At 47.3% G+C, this 9,517-nt stretch overlaps 1 long non-coding RNA gene and 1 pseudogene across 1 annotated transcript; one reads left to right on the top strand and one right to left on the bottom strand.

Moving 5' to 3' along the window:
* Positions 1-2,397: 2,397 nt before the first annotated feature.
* Positions 2,398-3,383, bottom strand: LOC117716677 (glyceraldehyde-3-phosphate dehydrogenase pseudogene; annotated as a pseudogene).
* A 3,676-nt stretch (positions 3,384-7,059) lies between these two features.
* Positions 7,060-8,437, top strand: LOC117716693 (uncharacterized). Its single transcript, XR_013110579.1, has 3 exons — positions 7,060-7,142; positions 7,313-7,450; positions 8,216-8,437. It is a non-coding gene; the product is annotated as an uncharacterized LOC117716693 (long non-coding RNA).
* Positions 8,438-9,517: the final 1,080 nt, after the last annotated feature.

Raw genomic sequence — 9,517 nt, 5'->3', positions numbered from 1 at the left:
GCACACACACACAAGCACATGAACATAGGAACACACACATACAAATGTCTGTGGAAACTGCCATGAGGAAGCTTGAAAAAGCTCCCAATGGACAAATATCAAACAATTTTAACACAAACTAAATAACATAATATTTGAATGTACTATAATTGTGAAATCACCTATAAACTCATGCTGTCATGAATGGTTGCATGGTAGATAAATGAATATAGATGAAAGTCAATGGTCTTACATCTCACAGAAAAATTCCTGAAAATCAGTATATGTTCCTCCTGGGAGTTGACTTTCCTTCCCTTCAGTCCTTCAGTGTGAGCTACATGTTCTCAAGAAAGAAGCATGGTGGGGTTGGGGAACAGGCCAGTCAGTGAAGCACTTGCTGAGTGTGCTCACTTGAGTCTATGAGTTTCAGCCCTCAGAACCTGTGAGGACATTCATGTACAAAGTGCCCCCTGGTAACTCTAGCACCAGAGAGTCCACTCCTGCATTCACTGGCCAGCCCATCTAGCCAAATTAGCAAGCTCCATGGTTGAAGAGAGGCCCTATTTAAAAATATATAAAGTGGTCTCAGCTGTAAAGAGGACACAGATTCTTTTCCAGCAAACACAGAAGAGCTAACAACCATCTGAACTCCAGTTCCAGAAGATCTAGTGCTCTTCTGTGACCTCCGCAGGGAAAGCAAACATGACTGCATAAGACACTCATGCAGTACAATCCACATACACATAAAATTAAATTAAATAAATGTCAAAGAAGCATGTACATATGCATGTACACACATGCACACACTCACAAACACATATAATGTTTATACACACATATGTATATGGAAGAGTACAACTGAAGGCACCTGACTGAGTTTCACTGGCCACCTTGTACATACACATATGTTTGCCATGTGTCTTAGTTAACATTACTGTTGCTGTGATAAGACACCAGAGTAGTGTGCAGCAGTAGACACTTGCTTAGCCACACTATGCCCTTTTCTCTATTCCCAATCCTCTAGAGAATAGAGAAGTCCCCAGTGGTCACATTCTACAGGCCTTCACAGCCCTAGACAAACAGAGACCAGTGGGCTCAGAAGAGAGCTCACAATTAGATTCCAGAACTTGGCCCTAATTGCTTATACAGTTACTGGATGTACATCCTGTTTGGCTCAGCTAGCCAGTAAGTCAAAGGCTTAAGCCTCTCTAAGTCTTCAGCAAACTTCACTGTGTCACCACCTGATGTATGGTAAGTGGTAGTCAAGTGTGCTTTACAACAAACTTCTTTATTCTGACTTATCAAAACACTTTCAATCTTTACTTTTAAAATTAACTACCAGCCAAATTACACAAACACATAGACTTATATAACATAGGCATGGGGGTGGGGAGGTATTAGGCCAAGCCTGAGTTATGTGGGAAGACGGTGTTGAACGATTTAAAAAGGGTCTTGTTTATAGACTTGAGAGAAGTGAGATAGCCCTTTGTCCAGTCTAACCAGCATTTGTGAAGACCTCCTATGTGTGTTGACCCTGGGAGAGAGAAAGGCCCTGCTCTCCTGAGCCTTCAGACATCTAAAGGACACCAAAAGGCAGCCAATGCAAGAGGAGCTAGGGAAGAGGAAGCAGGGTTTAGAGTCTTCCCTGTGGTGGAGGTCAGGTGTGTTCTTATACACAAGGGAGCCATGTGCACTGCAGGGGTGTAATCTGTGTTGTGTTGCTATGACAAAAGACCCAAGACTAGGTAACACATATGGAAAGAAGTTAATTTGCTTCATGGTCTGGAATCTTGAAAGTCCAAGATAGAGCAACCTCAGGTAGCCACGGCCTTGTGCTGACTGAACACAGGGTGCACAGCAGAAGGGCAGCAGGGGATTGTGGAAGACACAGAGCAGAGGCTCCACCCTGCTTCTCAAGCAGCCACCATACACTGCTCAGGCCTGCTTCATGGGGAACCAGGGCTCAACGTGGGTGTTAGGTGGGTGTCCTAGACATGTTGAAACCACAGCAGGCTCTCCCTCTGATATGTTGGTTTTTGATGCAGTCTGGGGATTTAGGTGACAAGTCTCCCAGGTGAAGGAAAAGCATTTCAGGCAGTGAGAGCAGAGCATATGAAGGCCCTGGTTCTCACCTGGAGCTTCCTCATAGAGAAATGGTGTCCTACTTCATCCAGAGACACTGCAAATGACAAACATGCCAGGTAAATGGTAAATTCCAGGTTTCTTTGGGATGCAGCGAATGTTTATTGATGGTATTTAAGAGAGTACAAAGGGCTCCCTAGGCCCCTCCTGTTGTTATGGGGGTCTGGGAAGGAAATTGTGGGGAGATGCTCAGTGTTGGGGACAGGGACTCCTCAGCAACCGAGGGCCTCTCTCTTGCTCTCAGTGTCCTTGCCCATACAGGTGGTCCAGGGTTTCTTACTCCTTGGAGGCCATGTAGGTCATGAGGTCCACGACCCTGTTGTTGTAGCCGTATTCATTGTTATACCATGAAATGAGCTTTACAAAGTTGTCATTGAGAGCAATGCCAGCCCCAGCATCAAAGGTTAAAATGTGAGAGTTGCTGTTGAAGTTGCAGGAGACAACCTGGTACTCAGTGTAGCCCAGGATGCCCTTCAGTGGGCCCTCAGATGCCTGCTTCACCAGATTTTTGATGTCATTATACTTGGCAGGTTTCTACAGGCTGCAAGTCAGATCCACAACCGATACATTGGGTGTAGGAACATGGAAGGCCACACCAGTGAGCTTCCCTTTCAGCTCTGGGATGACCTTGCCCACAGCCTTGGCAGCACCAGTGAATGCAGGGAAGATGTTCTGGGCAGCCCCACGGCCATCACTCCACAGCTTTCCAGAGGGGCCATCCACAGTCTTCTGAGTGGCACTGATGGCATGGACTGTGGTCATGAGCACTTCCTCAATGCCAAAGTTGTCATGGATGACCTTGTCAAGGTGGGTAAGCAGTTGGTGGTACAGGATGCATTGCTGACAATCTTGTCATATTTCTCATGGGTCACATGCATCACAAACATGGGGCATCTGTAGAAGGGGTGGAGATGATGACCCTTTTGGCTCCACCCATCTAGTGGTCCCTGGCCTTCTCCATGTTGGTGAAGAAGCCAGTAGACTCCACAATATACTCAGCACCAGCATCACCCTATTTGATGTTAGCATGACCTGGCTCCTGGAAGATGGTGATTGATGAGAAGCTTCCCATTCTCAACCTTGACTGGGCCATTGTATTTGCCATGGGTGGAGCCATACAGAATCATGTAGACCATGTAATTGAGGTCAATGAAGGGGTCGTTGCTGGCAACAATCTCCACTTTGCCAAGTGCAAAGCTGAAGGCAGCCCTGGTAACCAGACGCCCAATATGGCCAAATCCATTCACACCAACATTCACCATTTTGTCTATGGGGTGAGGCTTGCACTGTACAAGAAGATGCAACTGTCTCTGGAAAAGAGAGGAGCAGACAGCCAGTAAATTCCATGTTAAGGTACATGCACACAGAGTGGTCCAGTGACTGGCAAAGTCCAAAGAAATGAGGTGAAACATGTTGCTTCTCACCCATGATCCCCACTTGTGAGAAGCTGAAGCTGGTGTGCCCCAGTCACCTGTCTGGGATCCGCTTCATCACAAAGACAGAAATTGTGCTTGGGTAGGGGGCTGCTATCTGGAGCTGGCTTCAGCCTCCTCTTTGCCCTCCATGTTTGGCAAATATGAGCACAAGCTGGTTGTAAATGAAATTGAAGACCCCCACACTCGGGAGACCCTTCCTCAAGTCTCAGGAAATCATGACCACCCAAAGATCACAAGAAACCATACCTGGATACAATCAGCAGAGGCTTTATTAGGGAAGTTGGCTGGCGGTCAAACCACAAGCTCTCTCTCGAGAGCAAGGTTTGGCCTACAGTGATGGGTTAAGGGGTCTTTTAAAGAGCAAAACCACAAACCAGGGGAGTGGAGAGGGGGTGAGGGGTTGCCAAGGATACATAAGAATAGTGAAACATTCCAGAGAAAACCACCCTGAATGGTTTACCATGTCATGGTGTCCCACCCTGTCATTTACCAACTATTTCAGATTAACTATCGTCACTTCTTCCGGCTATTGCCCCACCTAGGTGGCAGCATCTTTATCTGTGGTCAAGAATGTGTCTTCCTGCCTTGGGCCTCTCCCACCCATAGGTGGGCCTACTGCCTGAGGCTTGAGGAATGTAATTTATCCAGCAAGTGTCCTGGGGGTCCTGAAATCTTATTTTCAGTTCCACGTTCTGGGACCTGCATTTTTCTGCCCAGGTCTAAGGGCAAAGAAATCTACACATATTTCATAAAATGGCCTTTATAATTTTTCACTCTACAAAATATATGCTTTAACTAGCCTCTATAAAACACACAGACTTGGTATATTATGTGAAAAGTTGTAATCCTGGATTGGGCAGGTTCTGTAGTATTTTAATTACATCAGTTCCATAGGCCCCATGTTACTGCTGTTTAAGTGTCTCCCATCAGTCTATCCTCATGTCCACTTCTGTTCATGTGCTCTTGAGGCATCAGACCTCATGGTATCTTTCCCCTCTCTCCATCTTTTTTCTCCTCCTCTCTCCTCTTGCACTCTAATCCCTGTGACCCCCAGCCCAGTAAACAATAGCCCAGAATACCTCTCTTCTCTCCAGTATTTGCTGGGAGCCAGTTTTTTTTTGTTTTTTTTGTTTTTGTTTTTTTTTTTTTTTTTTTTTTTTTTTTTTTTTTTACCAGTCAGAGAATAAGATAAGCAGAATTTACAAAGCAACATTTGGTGTATGTGAGAATTTGCTTACCAGATTACTAAAGAATTGGAGGATGGGGGCCTCCAGATCCTGGGGTCCTGTACTTAGCATTTGAATACACAGCAGGAGGAGACCAACCCCAACAGCTGGCAGGTGGTGGAGGCAGCAGTGCTACCCTCTGGTGAGCAGTCCTCACACTAGCATGGGACCCAGAGGCCTACCTATGCTGCAGATTCCTCCACAGCATAGACAGGGAGCTGAGCCTCCATGGCACTCTGCAGTGAGGGGGCTCTAGACCCTGGTGGAGTCTCTAGAGAATGTACAGATCCCTCAACCTATTCTGGAAAACAAGGCCCTAAAGTTTCTCTCCTCTGGATCCCTTTTCTCCTTCCTCAGAATCTGCCTTTGCCCTCTCTTCATTCCACAACCCTACTGTCTCCTGCCCTTCCCCTGTCCAATGCTTCAGCTACCACATGGCAGCAATGTGCGTGGCCTGATTCACAGCTCAACCTGCTGACCTCTCAGCCTTCAAATCCCTCTCTCAGTCTTTTTTCTGCTGTTTTCTGCCTCCTCCATCATATCTATTCATAGCACACTTCCTAAAGAAGGACAAAATAGCTCTTAAGAGAAGCCTTTCATGAGGCCTAAAATGGCAATACCAGAGGGAACAGCTCCATGTGTCTCCTGGCTGAGTGAATGGGTTTAAGCAGTTGGATTCCAGAGTAGGGAGGAGAAGGGAGCCTACCACAGCCTTGCCTCTTCCTAACCTTCACTACTGTCCCTCTGCTGTGCCCCTGCAGTGGGGGATGTTCCCTCTCTGGCCCAGGTAGAGATGGGTGAAGGGTCACCTGCAATTCTATGATATTAAAGGTCACACATACACAATGGCACAAATGGCTGAAGCTAAACCTTCAAAAGCTAGGAAAACTAGCTGACATTGGACTCCAGTTTTTCCATAGTAGCTATGGAATATTCAAAATGGCCATCCTGCTGGCTTTTTGACCAGCAGTCAGAGTAGCTAAAGCAGCAATGCAATCTCTGGCAGTGGCCAATTAGGGGGTCAGGTCTCTCCAAATTGAAATGCTCTTGCCTAGTTATGAGACAATGAACATGAGGCACTTGCAGTGTGAACTTAATGAACACACTAATTATGGTTATTAACAGGGTCTTACTGTGTAATTCTGGCTGACATGGAACTCTCTGTGTAGCCCAGGCTGACCTCTAACTCACAGAGATTGTCCTGCCTCTGTCACCTAAGAGCTGGGATCAAAGGTGTGGGTCACCATAGCAGGCCTTTTCTAAAAGATTTTAACAATGCTTGCCAGCAGCCCCTAGGAAAGCTGGATCCACCACTCATACACACAAAACAGCCAAACGCCCAAACACACACACAGACACACACACAGACACACACACACAGACACACACACACATACACCACACACATAGACACAGACACACCACACACACACACACACACACCACACATACACACAGACACCACACACACACACACACACACACACACACACACACACACACACACACCTATCTCTGGAGGGTTATGAGCTCAAGCCTAACCTGGTCTAGATAAAAAAAAAAAAAAAAACCCAAAACCAAAAAATCTCAACCAGGGGTTTAGGGGTCAAGGATAGGCAGATGTGGCAGTGCTTGCCTTTAATTCTAGCAATCACATGGGAGAGACCTCTGTGAGTTCAAGGCTAACCTAGTGTACTTAGTTCCAGGACAGACAGTGGTGTGTACAGAGATCCTAGCTCAATAACCCAGGAAAAAAACAACAGAAATGTCAAGTTGAAGGATGCCTACAACAGCAGGAGAAGCGTGGGTTGAAGAGACTGGTTAGTGGGAAGCCACGAAGCAAATAAAGGATAGGGGCAGGACAAAGACAGGGCAGGGTCACAATGGTCAGTGGTCTGAGGTCTGGCTTGTCTAGACACTGACTGTGAGTAAGGCTCTTAACTAAACATTGAGGTGCCCAGTGTGACAGGGGGACACAGGCCTGACTGTGGAGGTCTGATTGAGAGGCCATTTGACCCTCTCCCTAGTCATCTTTCCCTTTGACTGTCAAATGACATGTGACCTTAGGAAGATAACCAAGAAGGGGACTAAGCTTAAGCAGGTTGTTGATCAGGATCTTATTGTCTTGCCAAAATACACACCTCCCAAAGACAGAAACACATAGTATCAGGAAGTTCTAAGACATGTCCTGGGAGGGGCCTGGAGAGGCTCAGACATAGGCACTTCCCTCCCCACTGAGCAGCCCAGGGTAGTTATAAAAGGAAACCAAGCTGGGTAGGAGCACCTGTCGCCATTACCATGAAGCTCGCTGGTACTCTGGTGCTCCTCTGGGCTGCCCTGCTCCTGACTTCAGGGGGAGGTGGGTATTACTGTGTGGGGGTCAGGGATGCAGGTTCTCCAGGCTCTCACACCCTCCATCCCCTGGGGTGTGCTGATGCCTGTCTTTCAAGGGAGGGTCACCTTGTCTTTGTGTTCCAGATTGTGGCATTGCCGAGCTATAAAACATGATGTTACTCTATTTCTTGACAGAATCCCAGAAGAGTATGTTGAGTACCTGAAAAAATACAAAGATGACCCTGAAACACTGGAAGGTACGGGAAAAAAATCAAGAAATGTGTCAATAGCAAGTTGACAGAGGAAGACAAGGAAAATGCAAGCAAGTATATTGTGAGTCTCTATGTGTCTGTCTAGGGGCGGAGCTTGTGCTCCTCCCCACCACTGAAGCTTCTCTGAGAATCCAGAAATGTGACACCCCTGACTCAGGATGTCAGGAGGATGGGGCAGGAAGGGACTCTCAGGCTTCTTGAGCTTGGCCTGGCTGCTCAGCTCAGCCAAGCCACACTAGATCCCTGCCCGAGTTTGGCCTCCATCACCCTTCCTGACATAGCCTCCCAGTGTAGCTGCACAGCACAGGGCCTGGCACCTGCTCCGGCCTGGGTCTTTATCCTAACTTTTCAAGCCTACCGCCTCAACCCCAAAACATTCACCCCTTTCTCCTGTTCTCTGTACCTCCAAGCCACTGTGTGGACACCAGGACTGAGACATTCAAGGACTTTAAAGTGAACCCCCTCTTGTCCCTAGAACTATTAGGATCAGACACTGCCTCAGCTGCAGATGTCTGAGGGCCATCATCATCATGTGACAGGAGTCAGCTCCTTTGTGGGGCCTCAGCTGCCCACAGGCTCACCTGGAGCCCATTTCTCATATGTGTGCCTATGGTGTCTCAGAAGCTGGCTCCTCCCATCTGTCTGGATTGGAGGCTCTTTACAGAGCTTGTCTCTACAGGCTGGGGACCAGGCTCCCTGGGCCTGGTCAGACCCAAGAGTAACTGCAAACCAGCTGCAGGGCCTTCCAGGAGATGTCCCCATGCATAGTCAGTGGGGCATGTGGTCTCCTTTACCTCTGAGGCCTCACTTGGCTTTCTCTTTGCAGGAAAAAGTAGAAGCCAGCTCGATATGTTGATGGGTACATATTTGGTGTCAAGGAATCCACTTGACTGCTCACCTGCATAGATGCAACAAGCCCTACCCCTTTCCCCCAGGTGTCTAAAAACAGGAATCCAACAATAAAAGCCTTGCAATTCATAGGGAAGCCTGGATTTTTGGATTCAAGGTTGGGTCTGATTGGGTGGAAGGATATTGCAGGGACAACCACTGGGACTTTTAAGTGCCACTGCTCAATTATGGTGCTGCAAAAATGTCTTAGCATTAGAGAATGCTAAGAGACCATAGTCACTACACCAGAGTGTCTGTCACTTTCATGGGACAGGGTCCACAGGCCAAACATATCACATCCCAGGTTGAACTCCCCAGGAACATGGAACTGATTAAGGCTAGGGACACCAAGGATCTGTTGAGGACCACACAGGCTCTAAATAGCAGGATCTTTCCCTACTCCACAGTGTGTGGGACATAAGCCAGTTGTGCATTGTTTGTGCATGTATCTGGGCCTCTGTGCTTCTCTGGATCTCTGCTTCCCATCTAGAAGACAAAATATAACTACCTCTCTCCAAGGCTGTCATGAGGCTTCCCATCCCTCACAGTGAACAGAAGTTCAGCCTGGAAATCCATGTGGAACCTGGCCAGAAACATAACTCAATTTATGCTAATATAAACTACCTAGTTCTGAACCCAGTTACTTCCCCACTGGGTGTTACACAGATTTGGGACCCAGGGTCCTAGAGTTTTAGAATGTGTCCTGAGCCTCTGCTCTGTGGACATGTCTGGAAGCCCTTTCCCACACCAGTCATCAAATAGTCACCTTGAGGCCAGTCCTAAGGCCCTGTGCCTTACTGCTCCATCAATGAGCCGTGTCCTAACATGGATCCCAGGCTGACACCATCTGGCATACCCAGAAGAATATATACAGGTTTCTCATGATTCAGAGGTTTATGGAAGGCCCAGGAGGTGCTGGCTGTCTTGTTATAGGGCATGCTCTGAAAAGGGTAAAGTGTATTACTCTTTTTCATAAAGCTGTGAAAAAATAACCATGGCTGAGTATTTATTATAAAAAAATCTAATCTTTAAGGTTCTATGTTCAAAGTCCTGAAGCCTCAAATTTTAGCCTTTGTTGAGAGCCCCTTCACCAGCAGAGAGACAGAAAGTAGCAGGAGTCACTTGGCCAACTCACTGTGTGGGTTATCACCAGCACTCACACTGGGGACCTACTCACCCAGTCGGTAGCATTTGTTCCTTTCCAGGGAAACACCCCAGAGACCTAATCACCTTTCCAGTT

Source organism: Arvicanthis niloticus, chromosome 1 (genome assembly GCF_011762505.2).
Source record: "Arvicanthis niloticus isolate mArvNil1 chromosome 1, mArvNil1.pat.X, whole genome shotgun sequence".
NCBI classification, from domain to species: domain Eukaryota; kingdom Metazoa; phylum Chordata; class Mammalia; order Rodentia; family Muridae; genus Arvicanthis; species Arvicanthis niloticus.
Note: the sequence above shows the minus strand (reverse complement) of the source record. Positions and strands in the feature narration are given on the sequence as shown.